Below are 16,384 nucleotides of genomic sequence, written 5' to 3'. Positions count from 1 at the left end.
ATTTACCTGCCAGAACCTACCGTGACAAAGATATTTGCCATCAGCCACGGGCTCTCCCCAGATCTGAGGGGCAGGTGAGACTGCGGGAACTAGAAACATGGAATACCCCACAGTGCAACGTCCCGAAATCGACGCCTAGCCTTGAACCACGCACACTGCGATAAGTTCTTAGGGTGGCCACGTGCACTCGACTTCATACAATCTATTTTATAAAACCGGTTTATGTAAAATCGGACTAATCCCGTAATGTAGATGTACCCTGAGAGGGTGTGCTGCTGGAGGACTAAGGAGTACAGGCATTATCAGACACCAGGAAGAAGATCCTGTGGTGAAGATAAAGAAGGTGTTTGGAGGACGCCTTAGGGAAGTAGCCCAGGGAGGTGTAGCTGTCACACAGCTGTTACAAGAGGCACTATAGACAGCTCCAAATCTATAGGGCCCTGGGCTGGAACCCGGAGTAGAGAGCTAGCCCAGGTTCCCCCCAAACCTCCCAACTCCTGATCAGACACAGGAGGAGTTGATCCAGACTGTGGGGGAGATTACTGAGGTGAGCAAATCTGCCAATAAGCGCAGGACCCACCAAGGTAGAAGAGGAACTTTGTCACAGTACTTATATGGCCCACATTAGTGTAGTTTCTGAGTGCCTTACTTTATTCTCTGCATCTTTAATATATTTAGCCTTAAAAAACCTCTGTGAGGTAATGTTTATCCACATTTTACTGATGGCAAACTGAGGCATAGATAGGCTAAGTGACTTGCTCAAGGTCACACAGGAAGTCTGTGGCAGAGCAGGGAACCAAACCTGGATTTCCTAACTCTCAGACCACCGCCCTCGTGACTCTCCTGAATAGAATGATAATATTTTTGAGAATGAGGAAGGCCCAAGACTCACTTATTTCCTTAACCAATAAAGCTCAGCCATTGATACTTCAAAGTAAAGCCAATGTGATGGAGCTTGTTTTCATTTAAAATATAGTTAGTTTTACACTGATAGGCTGTATCATATAGCTTTCCTATTAATATGTTTAAGAAACCTTTTACATTTTAGGAACAGGTATTGCAGCTTAATTCTTGCATACCTCCCATTCCATACAAAGCTAGCAAACAACTCCATGATTTGGAAAGTTGAATGGTATCATAGCTAATATGTAGGTGACCAGTGGTACAAATGACATCTTAACTGATTCCCTTCTATTGCAAGGAGATGTGGGGAACTTTGTCAAAGGTTCTGTTTTCATCTGAAGGAACATAAGCATCTTCACAAAGAGAGAAAAATGAATCTTTGCCAGTCTTTGTTTGCTGTCTGTCTTAAGAACCCCTAAGTGCTGAGGAGAGTAAGAATCTTTAATGAGGCAGAGGCTGGAGGATTTCAGAATAAATGTGATAACAGAGTGCTCCATGTTGCAAGTGTTTCTCTGGACAAAGGCTGATATTTTTATCCCTGGAAAGAAGACATTATTGATAGATTTCAGCATATTTCTGCATCATTTAATAGCGAAGCAATTTGCTTTAGGGTAGATGGTCCCAAACCTAACCCCCCTCGTGCCAAATGCTCTTACTCTTTGGTAATGGTGTTCAGTGTGAACAGTGCCTACTATCACCGGCTGTTCAGTGGTTTAGGCATCACAGTATTAGCTCAGCATGTACTTGCTAACTAAAGGGCATTTTGAAGTGTTTCTCAGGCTTCTACTGTCATTGTTCAATCAAGGCAATAATTCCTCCTCTAAAGCCTTTCTGTTGTTTATATTGGGATGTTTTCAACACAGTCTGCATTGCATGTGTAAGGAAGAGCCAGTCTAGAACCCACATCTGCAGATCCCCCATGTGGAAACCACTGCCCCCTCAATTACCTAACAGCACTGGAAGTGGACACAGTGGGCAGGTCATGAACCTCAGAGACCCTCACACACACCAGGACATGCCACCCACGAAGGCCCTGATTGGTAGGACTTTCCTGATTGGCCTGGACATACTATTTAAGCCTGGGGAGAATACAGGAACCCCAGTTAGCTCCAGCTACAGACCCTGCTTCCTCATTCTGCTTCTGATTCTGGGTTCCTGATCTTGGCTTTTCCTCCTGGCTCTGAACCCTGGTGTCTGGCTTACCTTGTCTTCTGCCTATGATTCCTGGTCCATGACCTTGGCTTTACCCTCCACCACTCCTGCTTTGACCTCAGCTCCTGACTCTGACCCTGGATCAACCCAGGACTCTGATTCCTGATGGTTGATGCTGGCTCTAGCACTAGGCTATCTTCTCATAACCCAGCCCTGACAATGCTCCAGGAGACTTCATTTGGAAGATGAATAACTGTGAAGGAAGCATTAATGCATTGAACTGAATAATAAATTCACTTTAATTAATCTTTTCTAAGTGGGGCAGTGTCTCACTTGTCCTTTTGCAAAAACTACTACAATGGATGTTTTTATATGGCACTAGGGAGTGCGCTGCCGCTAGAGGTGCAATTTTTTGGATGCAATGTGAACCTGCAACTGGTATCATTTTTAATTACTACAGATCTCAAGGAAATTTTCACAATAGTAAGAATGGCAGCTGCAATGTCTTGACCAAATTTTGGCATGAGCAATTCTGCTTATCTAAAATTTGCTTCCATGGTTTCAAATGGAGGAGTTAGTCTCTGCTTACCCTATTAACAACTGTTGTAAAGTGTCCCTCCAGCCCAGTGGAAGTTGAATTTAGTGGTTAGTGAGCAATCCATATACACCTCTACCCCGATATAACACGACCCGATATAACACGAATTTGGGTATAATGCAGGAAAGCAGCGTTCTGGGGTGGGCGGGGCTGCATGCTCCAGTGGATCAAAGCAAGTTCGATATAACGCGGTTTCATCTGTAATGCGGTAAGATTTTTTGGCTCCTGAGGACAGTGTTATATCGGGGTAAAGGTGTATATAACATAAAAACATAAAAGATGTTAAATTTGCAAAGTCAAGTACTCGGAAGTTAGGAAATGCCTGTGCAACCATAACCCTAGGTATTGCTTGTATATTTTAGTTCCCACTTTCAATGTCTATTAGGGTCACATTGCACCAGTCCCCCAGTACAAAGCTATCATAGATCCTGACCTCTGCAAAATATTCACTCTACATAGAGGGCTCATCTGATTAAATGGAATCACTGTAGTGGTTTCTATCACATCCAAACTTTCAGGTGTGACTAACCATTGTTGGGGAAAAGAAAGCAAGAGAAACCCCAGCTGCCAGAATGGCTCCTTGAGAGGGTTGATAGAGGAGATAATCACTCTAAACTATGAGATTGTTTTAATCTAGCCAAAGGACTGAGCCAGCATAGAACCAGCCTCAAGATTAAACCACTCAAATCATCATTGCCATCTCACCCAGTGTGCTGAGTGCAGTTTGGCTGGACTGGAGGACCCAGTCCTTGGTAGTCATTTATATCTGTACAACCGGGTCATACAAAGACAAAAAATGTTGATTTATGGCCCTAAGTCTCCTCTCACTTAAACTGGTTTCACACTTGTATAACTCCATTGACTTCCATGGAGCTACTCCAAAACTGATTTTTGTGTTGAAAATTCAAATATTGAAATATTTTGGGTTGTGGGCTGTAGCAGAGTGGATCTCTGCTCCGGCCCTGAAGGAGCCCCAGAGGAGCTGGGGAGCTCCTGCCTGAAAAGCCCCAGGCTGTGGCCTAAAATTAGGCCAAAAGGTATTGGGGTTGTAGGGTGCAACCCAGGGGTAGGCCAAGGAAGCAGGTCCAAATCCCTTTGCTGATAGGTGGCTAATACTGCAGTCTGCCCCAGGGCGTCGGGCTAGACAATGACTGGCAGGCAGAACCCCACGTAAAAGGGGCACAGGGGTCCGGGAAGGAACAGGAAGCCAGTAGCAAAAGCCGGAAGGCAAATCACCGGCCTGCAGAGGGTGCTCCAGCTGCCAGCTTGAGCTAATTCCCAGAAGTAACCAACAGGAGGCGCTGCGGGGGTGAGTTCCCCCTGGTTACATGGGCATTCAGTTTTTCCACAAAATTGATGTTTTTCCTCAAAAAGCAGAACCCAATTTTCTGTTGATAAACAGTTTTGACAGAGAATTCCCAACAATCCCAACTGTAAAACTGGTCTGAGAGGTGATCCAGGCTCTATATGTACACATACTCAGTGGACCAAATTCATTCTTTGGGTCCATACACTTACACCAGGGATAAATCTAATCCTGGAAAAGTAATGCTAATTTTGTTGTTAGTGTCCTGAATTAGTCATACATCTACATCATACATTTATATCATCAATCAACATCTCAAGATTCTTGGTAATAATACTCATGTTTGCACTTATATTCTGTAGATGGAGACTAGAGTTTGGGACTGCAGATTTAAAATTGTTTATTCATACTTAGAATCATAGAATATCACGGTTGGAAGGGACCTTAGAAGGTCATCTAGTCCAACCCCCTGCTCAAAGTAGGACCAATTCACAACTAAATCATCCCAGCCAGGGCTTTGTCAAGCCTGGCCTTAAAAACCTCTAACAATGGAGATTTCACCATCTCCCTAGGTAATGCATTCCAGTGCTTCACCACCCTCCTAGTGAAAAAGTTTTTCCTAATATCCAACCTAAACCTCCCCTACTGCAACTTGAGACCATTACACCTTCTCTTTCATAGCAAATTTTCTGTTATTTTCCTGCATATTAACCCCAGCTGAAAGAGATACAATTACAGAGTTAAAAAAGCAGAAGCCAAGAAAAGAAATATTAATCACTGTCCTATGTTCTGGCTGAAATCATATGGGAAACTCCCGTACTGCTAAATTAAGATGTGCTTCCCTTCCTAAAGTATAGAGAAATGAACATGTGACTCTAAGAATCAAGAACTGAAACTAGAACTGGTCAAAAAAATTCCAGTGGAATTGTTTTTGGTTGGAAAATGTGGATTTGACAGAATAGAAACATCCACAGGAACACAGAGCTGCCTTGTTTCCTCCTAAGGGCTGCAGAACTCCTTGAGCTCCCTGTCTCCTCAACCACTCCAGTGGCCTATCAGAGAGCCATCCTGGCTTCCTGGCAGGGCATTTTTTGAAAATGTCTTTTCTGCATAAATTTGAACACACCTGACCTTTTATTTGGATTTGGAACTGAATTTTGGGGGAGAAATGTGAATTTTTATATGGGACAGAATTCCTGGTTCTCATACAGCTCTAATAAAAACAATAACAGGAAGGCCAGCACATTCCTCACCTTACAAACACTTTTTATCTGTCTCAAAATTCATGTAATTCTTTGCATTTGTGTAACGCTGATGCCCCATGGCAAGTCTTCAGTGGCAGGGATCTTGATTAAGACCGCTTGATCTTAATGCATGATTCCCTACCACCTGTTAGTCAAGGCTGAAGCAGGCTCATCAATCTCTACCTGTTTTAGCCACCACTACAGCAGGGCAGAACACCACACCGAGCAGGTCTGGCTTACATTTATTTTACAAATAAAATCACAAATATTTCATTGGAGTTTTAGACAAGAAAATAAGTCAGTCACAGCAGCCTCTGTGCTAACCAGAAATCCTAAAATAATGAACTAGATAGAACACACAGTCCCCATATCCACAAATGGCTCTTGTTGGTAGGTGATCTACTGGTGATGGAAGATCTAATCTCCATGCTGATATTACTAGGCCTATTAGCTGTCTAATGAAGACAGAAATTGAACACAACAGATAGTATGACCCAGATATTTAATAGGAAGGATAAACCTTGTGACGGGTTTGGTCACAGAGACCCCCTGGGGACTGTCACCTGATGTGAACCTATTTTCTCTGCTAGTTTGGGCCTCCAGAACCCTGCCTTTTTGAGCCAGACACACAAGCCTACTGCAACACAGACTCAGGGTTTGTACTACCCTCCCAAAGCTATAGACTTAACTGAAAACAGCTTAAGAAGTGCTCCTGTCTCCTGCACCCAGATATCCAGCTCCCAATGGTATTCAACCCCCAAATAAATCTGTTTTACTCTGTATAAAGCTTGTACAGAGTAAAATCATAAATTGTCCACCCTCTATAACACTGTTAGAGATATGCACAGGTGTTTGCTCCCCCATGTATTAATCACTTACTCTGGGTTAATTAATAAACAAAAGTGAGTTTATTAAGTATAAAAAGTAGGATTTAAATGGTTTCAAGAAATAAGACAGAACAAAGTAAGTTACCAAGCAAAATAAAACAAAACACGCAAGTCTAAACTTAATACATTAAGAGACTGATTACAGGTAAATCTCACCTTCAGTGATGTTCCAATAAGCTTCTTTCACAGACTAGACTCCTTCCTAGTCTGGGTCCAATCCTTTCCCCTGGTACAGACCTTGTTGGTTCCAGCAGGCATCTTAGGTGAAAAGCTGGGGATTCCTCCTGATTGGGCCCTCTTTGTCCTGTTCCACCCCCTTTTATAGCTTTGGCACAAGGTGGGAATCCTTTGTCTTTCTGGGTCCCCACCCCTCCTTCTAAATGGAAAAGGACCAGGTTTAGGATGGATTCCAATATCATGTGAAATGGTCACTTGTCACTGTAAGATCTCATTCTTCATTTTCCATGTCAAGTACACAGGAAGGCTTGCAGGTAAATAAACCCATTCACAAACAATTGTCCTAGTTAATTGGAGCCATCAAGCTCCTAAGCCACCATTAATGGCCTACACTTTGCATAAATACAATAGGACTGCAGAGTAATACTTAATATTTCCAGTCTTAGATACACAAATGATACATTCATACAAATAGAATGAACACATTCAGTAGATTATAAGCTTTGTAATGATACCTTACAAGAGATCTTTTGCATAAATCATATTCTACTTATCCTTATGAGTGTGAATATAATGTATTTCCATAAACATATAGAGTGCAACATCACAAACCTAAAAAGCAGTAATCTTGAAATGTACTTCTTGTAGGAGGGAGTGGACAATCAATTAGATATGAATTTGCCACATGATATGATAGCTAGGGTGACCAGATGTCCCAATTGTATAGGGACAGTCTCAAAATTTGGGACTTTTTCTTATATAGGCACCTATTTCCCCCTACCCACTGTACTGATTTTTCATGTTTGCTATTTCATCACCCTAATGATACCCCAAACACCATCGTAGTTCAGGGCTTCATACTTTGAGGTGTCATGTCACAGACAGAGATGTCATTTTCTATGTGGCTCAGGTGACACTGCACCTGGAACATTGCATTCAGACACCTCATTTTTAAATGTATTTGTGCCAGTAGAGCTTTGAGTACATAAATGGATTTGAAATAAATTACATAAATCTTCCAAAGGACAATGTACATCCAAAAATCATATAAATTTCTCAAAAATCTCTCTTCTACTTCACCCACTTAACACATTCCCCCAGGATAAACCTAAGAACACAAAAATTCCTTAAAACCAATCCAGGGACTGTGTTCCAGAGGTAAGTTCTCCTCACTGAAAACGCTATCACAAGCAGATTCCTATTTAAATCTGAGATCTGTTACTGTGAGCACCTCATCTAGTATCAACCTTTACAGTATCACACATGGCTGTCATGAGGCGTCATTCATTCACATGTATAAAGTGCTTTGAGATCTTTTGATGAAAGGTGCCATAGAAGTACAAGGTATAATTTATTTGGAGTTATAAAAGACATCTCTCTAAAAATTAAGATATGTGTGTATTACAAGGATACAGACAAACATTCAGCTGCCCCACCATCAGAAATTAATATTTTTGTTAACCCTCTACAGCGTCACCCGACTGCCACATGCCCCTTCAGAAAAGGCTTCTCTTACCCAGGGGTAACATGCTCTATATGAGGAGCATTGTTAATTAAGAGGCCATGTGTTCTGCATCAGGGTTTTTTAGGTGTAATGCCAAGTAGGTCTCATAGCAGAAATCTAATTATTATCCTCATCTTCCCTGGCATAACTACAAAACTTATTCTGTACATAATAACCCACTCCTTTCAAAAATCTAACTGCAGTATTTGACTCTAATGTCTATTGCCAGCGAGTGTCAGAAAGTTCCTAGGCACTGTATTAAAACCATATTACCTCAGTAAAGAGGTAATCATATGGAATTGGAATGTAGAGCACTTTTTACAGCCCCATGCTACACAAAATGATCATGAGGCTGGAAGAACTGAACTGTGAGGAAATGATGCAGAACCAAGTAATGACTAAGGACCCAAAGGGCTACAATAATCTTGCACAAGTCTCTGAAGAGTAGAAGGTGGAAGGTGAATTGCTTTGGGTCACTGAAGGATTATACAGTAACTAGGAGTAAGTATGATGAAAATGAAGATGGAGTATCAGGAAATATTTAACACTGAGATCTATTAGAAGGTTGTATGTGCTCCCAAATGGAAGCGGTGATAGTCTCGTCACTTGAGTCATTTAAAATGGACTAGATAAAGCCTTGGAGAATATACTGTAGTAAACAGATATGTAGTGAGTTCCCAGGGGATTGACAATAGGTGATCACATAGGTCTTTTTCATGTGTAATTCCTGTAGCCTTACTTTTTGTCTGAAGTTATTTGTTTCACTTCTGCAACAGGTACACATTTCAGAACTAGATTTACTGTGCATGTACCTTCTCTCTGGTGTGTGTCAGTAGCTATTTGACAATGCTGGCGCCTTATATCTGCCAGAGACTTCCTAGACATGTTTCTGTTTCTTGATTTGCAAGTAAGCAAGCAAGGGTTCTGGTTTTGAATCTATTTATATATCACCATGAACCTAGATTTTGTGAAAGCTGCAGAAGAAAATCAGAACTCATTGAAAAAAACAGGAGTCCTTGTGTGATGGGTTTTTTCATGAAGTTGATGGATTTCCATTTCATACGGCGAAATTCAGTGCCTTGCATGGTGACAGGTTTCAGTGGTAGCCGTGTTTTTTGCATTTTGCTGATACAGACTAACACAGCTACCGCTGAAACCAGAACTCATTGATGCTCTTCCAGTGTTTCTTCTGCTGATTGTCTCTTTAGGTCATCTGGACAGCTGCCTTCTCACAGATCCAGGGGTACTTTACATTGCAGTTCTTACTGTTATAAACTTTCAAATGATGATAGTACAGGTATGCACAGTTTTCACCATAGGACAAAACAATCCTAGAAAATAAAGCACCATTCTATTACATCCTGTCAATTCAAGTTCTGTAAATAATGCATAGTCACTCTCAGTCCCATAATCACAAAGATTGATTGAGTCACTCTCACTGAAATGTTTCTTCAAACTGTTGAAGTGTTTGGTGGTGCAAAGAACTGAACCTGAGGGCAATGGTCATGCTTCTTGAGTGCGCCTTCTGGCCCAGAAGATGTGAGATAGTGTGTTCAGGAATGAGATTATAATCTAGGTCACCCTGAGGACAGTGCAGAGCACCAACTCTTAGATCATTGGGCCATCCACAGTGTTTCCAGCTGCAGCCAGATCTGGGAACAGCTTGGACATAAAAACTAAAATGCAATTGCCTAGTCAAACAGTACACAGGAGATTCTACACTGCACTCCCAGCCCAGACACAGGAAGAATAAAGGAACTGAATTTATGTTTCCAGTATGGCAGTGCAGAGCTCTTATCTGCAGAGCACCAGACAATCATTGCAATCTCAAGGACAGTTCTCATATTAACTACTCACATTTACTACCTTTGGAAGGAGTGGAATCTGGATTCAGAATTTCACCCAGCTAATAATTGAGGGATGGATGATTAAATTTGGGACCCTGTCTGTTTCTGAGGGGAAGTGGGTGCAGGAAAGCTTAGTATCTGGGAGGAAGAATGGAATGAGGTTAGGGATGCTTTTCAAACTGGATGGGTCTAACTGTGGCACTCAGTGATGTGTGGTACTAATTCATGACCTTTCTGCTCCCCTGATTGCCCGCTTTCCCTCTAGAATACTAAGCCTCTCCTTTCTCCTGCAGCAGTGTTTTGGAGCCCTACCTTAAAGTGCATGTGAGGTACAGATTGCACTGGCACTGGATTCCAGCATGGAGCCTTCACATTGAAGTTTTGTGCAGATCAGTAAAACTGGAAATATAATCTCTCTCTGCTACTTAGACACAATATTATACATACAAAGATGTAAACTACTGAAGATTATGATGTGGAAACTTACCAGTCCCTTCTCTTTGTAGAAAGAGCTGTGTTATCTACCCAAAACCAGCCATCAGGTTTATATGATAACCCTATCCAGTAATATTGTTTTTTATCAATTTGAGGTACATACTCCTGTGAGGAAATAAGAAAAAAAAATTTTTTTACTTAATTTTGTAGGTTCAAAAAAAGCTAATGAAAATCAATTACTGTTAAAATTGTGGTAGTAAAAAAAGAAAGAAAACCAGCAACTTCAAAATTAGAATCTCCTAAAACCCATATCCAGTCATCATAATCTACACCTCCCATTAAGAACTACCTCTGCCCTTCTGACTTCAAGGGTGGACCGCTTATACTTGGTTCCTCCAATAGCCAGAAGGACAACAATTCTTGTTAGAGCACTGATCAACCACTTCTCCTTGCAGCAGGCAGGAGGTAGTGTCCAGAGCAGAAGATCCATGAATCATAACCACAGCATGATTCAAGAAACTCATGCCTCTTATTTACTTAATAGTATCCTGCATTATGATGTTCCTCACCAAAATGAATTTTCTGAATTTTGGAGACTTGAGAAAAGTTACATACAGATAAAAGATAAACACAGTAGGATAGGCCTATACCAGCTTTTTCTTCTCTTTCATCATGAAAAGGGTGGAATTCTGTGAGGAACAGAACTCTTGACTATGCTGCCAGGTCTCCTTCCTGTTTGAAATGTAGAAACAGGTGTTGCCTCCTGCCCATTGCCAGTTTGTGGGGCAGAGTGTACATATTGGTCCTAGAACAGAAGGAAACCATCATTCTGTTTTATCCTGAACTCTTACGTGAAGAACACAGAACCTACAGCCATTGGCCTGTGGGGGGGTAAATTAATGGAGACCTGTAATGTGTATGCCACTAATTCTTCATGGGCCAAATCCTGAGGTCCTTACTCAGATTTGAGTTAGTCTTTATTCAGACAATCACTCATTAAGAGCAAAAGGAGTTTGATTGAGTAAAAGCTACATAAATTCTGGGTAAAGACTTCAGGATTTGGCCCCATTTGAGGATTTTCAGAATGAGTCATATATTATGTCACATCTTGACCGAGACCCCCATGTGACACTCCAGTGTGACATGTGTGATGTGAATTCCTTTGACTGGTGATTTATTAGACTATGAAATAGTTTCCCAAAGAAAGTGGTTGAATCCCCATTTCTTGATATATTTCTACTTTCTTTGGACCAACCAGTACAGAATATACTGTAGTGAACAATCCTGAACTGTCTATGTGAAGAAAGGGGAGGAAAAGAACAAAATGTGGCCTGTGGTTTAAGATCTTCCAATCTTTCACTTTTATGATTCTACAGGTCATGAGGGAAAGTCAGAAACTGTTTAATTTGACACTTCACTGCATAACAGGTCAACGAGCCCAACGACTTTATTGTACATCATTATCTGTTCCCAGTGCCCATGTCTGAGGCCAACAACTCTATGTAGGCAATACAATAATTTTTTTTAGCATGGGAGATAGATTACCTCACCGCTCAGTTTCTTCTATATTACTGTAGATCTCTCTACTTTTGCTTATTTCCCCCCCTCCCCCCATTTTCCAATACATCTTACCCATCCCTTCCTCAAATCCTACACTGTAATTGTTATAGGTTCTCAACAGACATTAACCAGCATCACTATAGGGTTCAGTTACCATATGACGACAGTACCCTGGACTGAGTCTCAGTACAGTTTCTACTGGTGAGCTGCGGACTTTACATTCATCATAGTAAGTGTCAAGTTATCCTCATTGGTAGTTTCAACAGAAAGGAGAAAGAGTAAATGGTCCACATAGACTGAACTGCCCTCTCATTCCTAGAAGCATCCCCTTAAGGACACCCTGAAAGGAAGTGGTTTATTTAGCCATCTTGCACTGTTGCTGTTCATGATAGTGCTGGTTCTGAGGATTGAGGTCTTCAGTCATGATGTGCAATTTAATTAATTAATTCATAAAGAAAGAACTAATCCATTTCTGAAACCGTTTTTCTGTAAAATATGTGGCATTATGGAAGCATCAATCACAACCCAATAGTTTAGGCTGAGTTGAGATTTACTCTGAAATTTACATCATACATGATAGTGTTGTGTATTATACAAGTCTATATTTCTCACATGGTTTTGCAGTCATCTCAAATGCGTGGCAGTAAAATATTACCACCCAAGCCTCACACATTCATTCAGTTCTCTTTCTGATTATCTCTCTGTCTATTTATGGATCAACTGATCAAGAAGGTCATTCTATCTAGAAAACATTTTATTATAAATGTATGTTCTACAAACAACCCTCATTACCTTTCTCTTCTCCTTTCCGATAGAGGGTATACAGTCCGTCAGCCCTGTGAATAAGAACCCCATTTACCGTTATTCTTATTGTGCTCCTCCCCTTCCAAACACAAATGCTCTCGCATTTCTTGAATCCACCTTCCCTCCTTATAGGTCTTGGAAACGTGGAAAACTGAAATGCACAAAAACATCATCCAGTGAGATATTTTAGAAAGCAGTTGTGAAGTTGCTGCACAGCATTTGCTTCTTCATATCATGTTGCAACACCAATGTTCTCTGATGAAAGGATACCAGGATGTAAAAACATCACAAATAAGTCACAGTAATAAGTAGTTTAATCAGAGAATGATCTTATAGGTGAATGAGCAACTTGATGGTAGATACAAAGAAGTACATACTGGAGGGAGAATTTGGAACTATTCAGTCTTATTTTGGAGCCCCTTAATATATAATACTTAAAGAAAAAATCACGTGTGTCATTGCGGACATCTCAGTGAAACCTATGCTAAATGTGCAGCAGCATTCAACCAAGTCTACACTACAAACTTTTGTCACCTTAATCATGTTGGTCAGGGAGTGATGGGATGTGATTTGTGACCAATAGAGCTTTTCTGACAAAAACCTCTAGTGTAGATGCAGTTATATGAGCAAAACTGGGTTTTTACTGGTATAGCTTATTTCACTCAGTTGGCTTCCAGTACTTTATGAACACTCAAAACACTTTACCAATATAGCATACGGTACAGCTATACTGGCAAAGCCCCAAATGTAGACCCAACCTGCAAAAAAGCAAACAAAATGTACAGGGATGCACAAGAAATGAGATGAAGAATAATACTGAACGTATTATAATGTCACTTTATAAATGGCATGTCCTTATCTGGAATACTGTGTTGATTTCTAGTCAGCCTCGCCTAACTCAAAACACTTGAACAGAAAGAGAAGAGATTCAGAGAAAGATGATGAGGGTGATTAAAGTCACAGAAAAACTTCTGTATGAAAAGAAGTGGTAAAGATTGGGACTGTTTAACATGGAGAGGTGAAAAATAAGAAAGGGTGTAATATAGGAGCACAGAATAATGAATGGTATAGAGAAAGTGGGTCAGGCATTTCTGTTAACCCTATCTCAATATACAAGAACAAGGGCTCAGTCAATGAAACTGAAATGAAGCACATTTCAGATATATAGAAGGAATTACTTGTTTGCACGATGTACCATTAACCTGTGGAACTAATTATGATGAGATATCACAGAGGCCAGGAGCTTAGCAGAACTCAAGAAAAGGTTAACCATTGATATGAACAACTATAATATCCATGATTACAATAACAAAGATTATGAAAACCAAAAAGTCTTGGAAGGGATTTAAATCTTCATCCTTCAGGGAGTAAATGAATCCCAGGTTAATCAGTGTTGGAAGAATCTTTCATTCTGGGGAGAGTTATCTCATAACTACCTGCTACAGAGTTTCTTACACCTTTCTCTGAAGTATCTGTTCTTGAATGGCAATTCCTATGTTCTATGATGGGTAATTAAGATGACAGCATGCATTGTCATAAAGCCCCAAATAAATCTGAGACTTTTCAGGGTGACAGAGTGAAACTGGACTAGATTGAAAAACAGGGAGCACCCCAGGAATCTGAGTGATCCAGGCATAACTGGACACTGCAGATTCCTAGGGTTGTGTCTGGGACTGAAGATATTGGCTAGTGTCATTTGGTTGCACAATCCAAGGAGAAGCTTACATGCCAGAGGTTGTGTGTGAACAGCCCAGAAATCGGGGTTCTCACAGCAGAGCAAGGTAAGGCTGGCTCCCAGAGTCAAGGATTGGAGTGACCTAGCAGATCACTGATCCAGATAACATCATTTCTAGGTCACTGATCTAGATTCAGCTCAAGTTGCTACTATATGAAAGTCACTATTATCAATGGCCTATGTGAAATGAATGGGTGTATTTTCATTGCAGATTTTGTAGTGATACTTGACAATCTTAATGGATGTGCAGTGTTAGATGGGGAGACGGCAATTTTCATGGACAGCAAGAGTTCAGATTGTTTTGTTAGATGGCTCCTGCCAAACAAGCACCTTTCACTAATGCTGGAATTCCCTAAGAATATTAAAATAAATAAATAAACACTGTATCAATACTTACATGTGGCCATCAGTCCTATGACCAGCACCAGACACAGTGTGAACAAAGTCAGGGCAACTGGACGCCATGTGAAGACAGGAGCAGAGAGCCCTGGGAGAAATCAACAATAGATTCAGTGCAGTAGAGAAGTGAACCCCTCTCCCTCAGTGCAGTGGTGCTTCCCATTCCTTGTTAGTAGCCATCTGGTTTCACTACTAAGTATCTTTTTAAAAACACTTTGCTTTTCTTCACTATCAAACATTTTCAGTGACTATTTGAGAGCCAGGTTCAGCTCCAATGGAAGCTGAAAGGAAGAAAATGGACCTTTAGTGGGGGTTGTGCCTTCTCTTGCATATTTGTTATAGGTTACTGTTGAATGTGAGATACTGAACTAAGTGGAGGATAAACCAGACAGGCTGAGGATTCCTATCATTTAAAAATGGTGAAACCCTGATGTAACAGGTTAGACACTCCACTTCTGGGATGCCATCTGATGTACTGGGATTTCACTGAGCCTGCCTACTCCACTAGCCTGGGCTCCCTCTTCCAGTTTTGCTGAATTAGGCTCTCCAGCCTCTGGCAGCACACACACACAGGTAGGAACGCACAAGCTGTAGAATCATACAGAGTCTGCAAACAGCTCTCTATGAGAAGATTCAGCTAGGAAATCATGCAGCACTCAAGTGCAGCTCCCCTCTAGAAGATACACTCAAAATAATATTGTCTTGTGCTGTAAAGAAATCTATTCAACGTAAGCTCATAAATTCGCCCCCTCCCTCAATGTGGAGGAAAATATGCACAACTTCTTGCCCCCTTAGTTAGAAATTGCACAAAATGAGTTTAATAATAAACAAATACAAGTTTATTAACTATAAAAGCCAGATTTCAAGTGATTATAAGGGATAGCAAACAGTAGAAAAGATTACTAAGCAAATAAAACAAAACACTCAAACTAAGCTTGAGATCTTAAAGAGACTGGTTTCAAGAATTTCTCACCCTAAATGTTGTTTTTAGGCAAGTTGCAGAGTTTCTGTAGCTTAGAGTTCCAATTATTTCTCTTTACAGACTAGACTCCTCTGTCTCAGTTCCTTTGTCTTTTTAGGTAATTTCAGCAGCCTTTCTTCTTACACGGGATGACAATGAAGGGAGAGTCCAGATCAACTTACTCCCCAGCATTAAATAAGATTTATGTAAGGTGGGAATCTTTTGTTTCCCAGTCTTGTCCTCCCCCTCCTTTTAGTGGAAAATTATTAGAAGTCCAAGATGGTGTTTAGTAGCAGGTGACAGGACCCTCTGACCAAGGCTAGGTCTACAATGGGGAAGGGGTCGAGCTAAGATACACAACTTCAGCTATGCGAACAGGATAGCTGAAGTCGGCATATCTTAGGTCGATTTACCTGGCAGTGAGGACAGCGGCGAGTCGACTGCTGCTGCTCCCCTGTCGACTCCGCTTCTGCCTCTCACCACGGTGGAGTTCTGGATTCAATGGCAAAGTGATCGGGGATCGATTTTATAGCATCTACACTAGATGCAATAAATCAATCACTACGCACTGATTCGGCAGGTAGTGTAGATGTGTCCCTAGTAGTGTCACAGCTACGCCCCAGGACGCCTCTCAGGAAGGAGAGCAATTAGTAGCTTCAAAGTCTTATTGTTTCTTCCTAATGACCCATCAAGGCTAATGGCCTGTTGTCTTTTGGGTGTCTCCCAAATACATACACAGTTGTAATTGTTCTAATAATAATAGGAGATATACCTATCTATCTCCAAGAACTGGAAGGGACCTTAAAAGGTCATTGAGTCCAGTCCTCTGCCTTCACTAGCAGGACCAAATACTGATTTTTGCCCCAGATCCC

General features: G+C 41.1%; 1 pseudogene; it reads right to left on the bottom strand.

The window, feature by feature from the left end:
• Nucleotides 1-8,975: 8,975 nt before the first annotated feature.
• The window catches only part of LOC142046321 (C-type lectin domain family 12 member A-like), a 94,642-nt pseudogene continuing 87,233 nt past the window's right edge, over nucleotides 8,976-16,384 (bottom strand).

Source organism: Chelonoidis abingdonii, chromosome 1, assembly GCF_003597395.2.
Source record: "Chelonoidis abingdonii isolate Lonesome George chromosome 1, CheloAbing_2.0, whole genome shotgun sequence".
Classification (NCBI taxonomy): Eukaryota; Metazoa; Chordata; order Testudines; family Testudinidae; genus Chelonoidis; species Chelonoidis abingdonii.
This window is presented reverse-complemented; position numbering and strand designations above follow the sequence as displayed.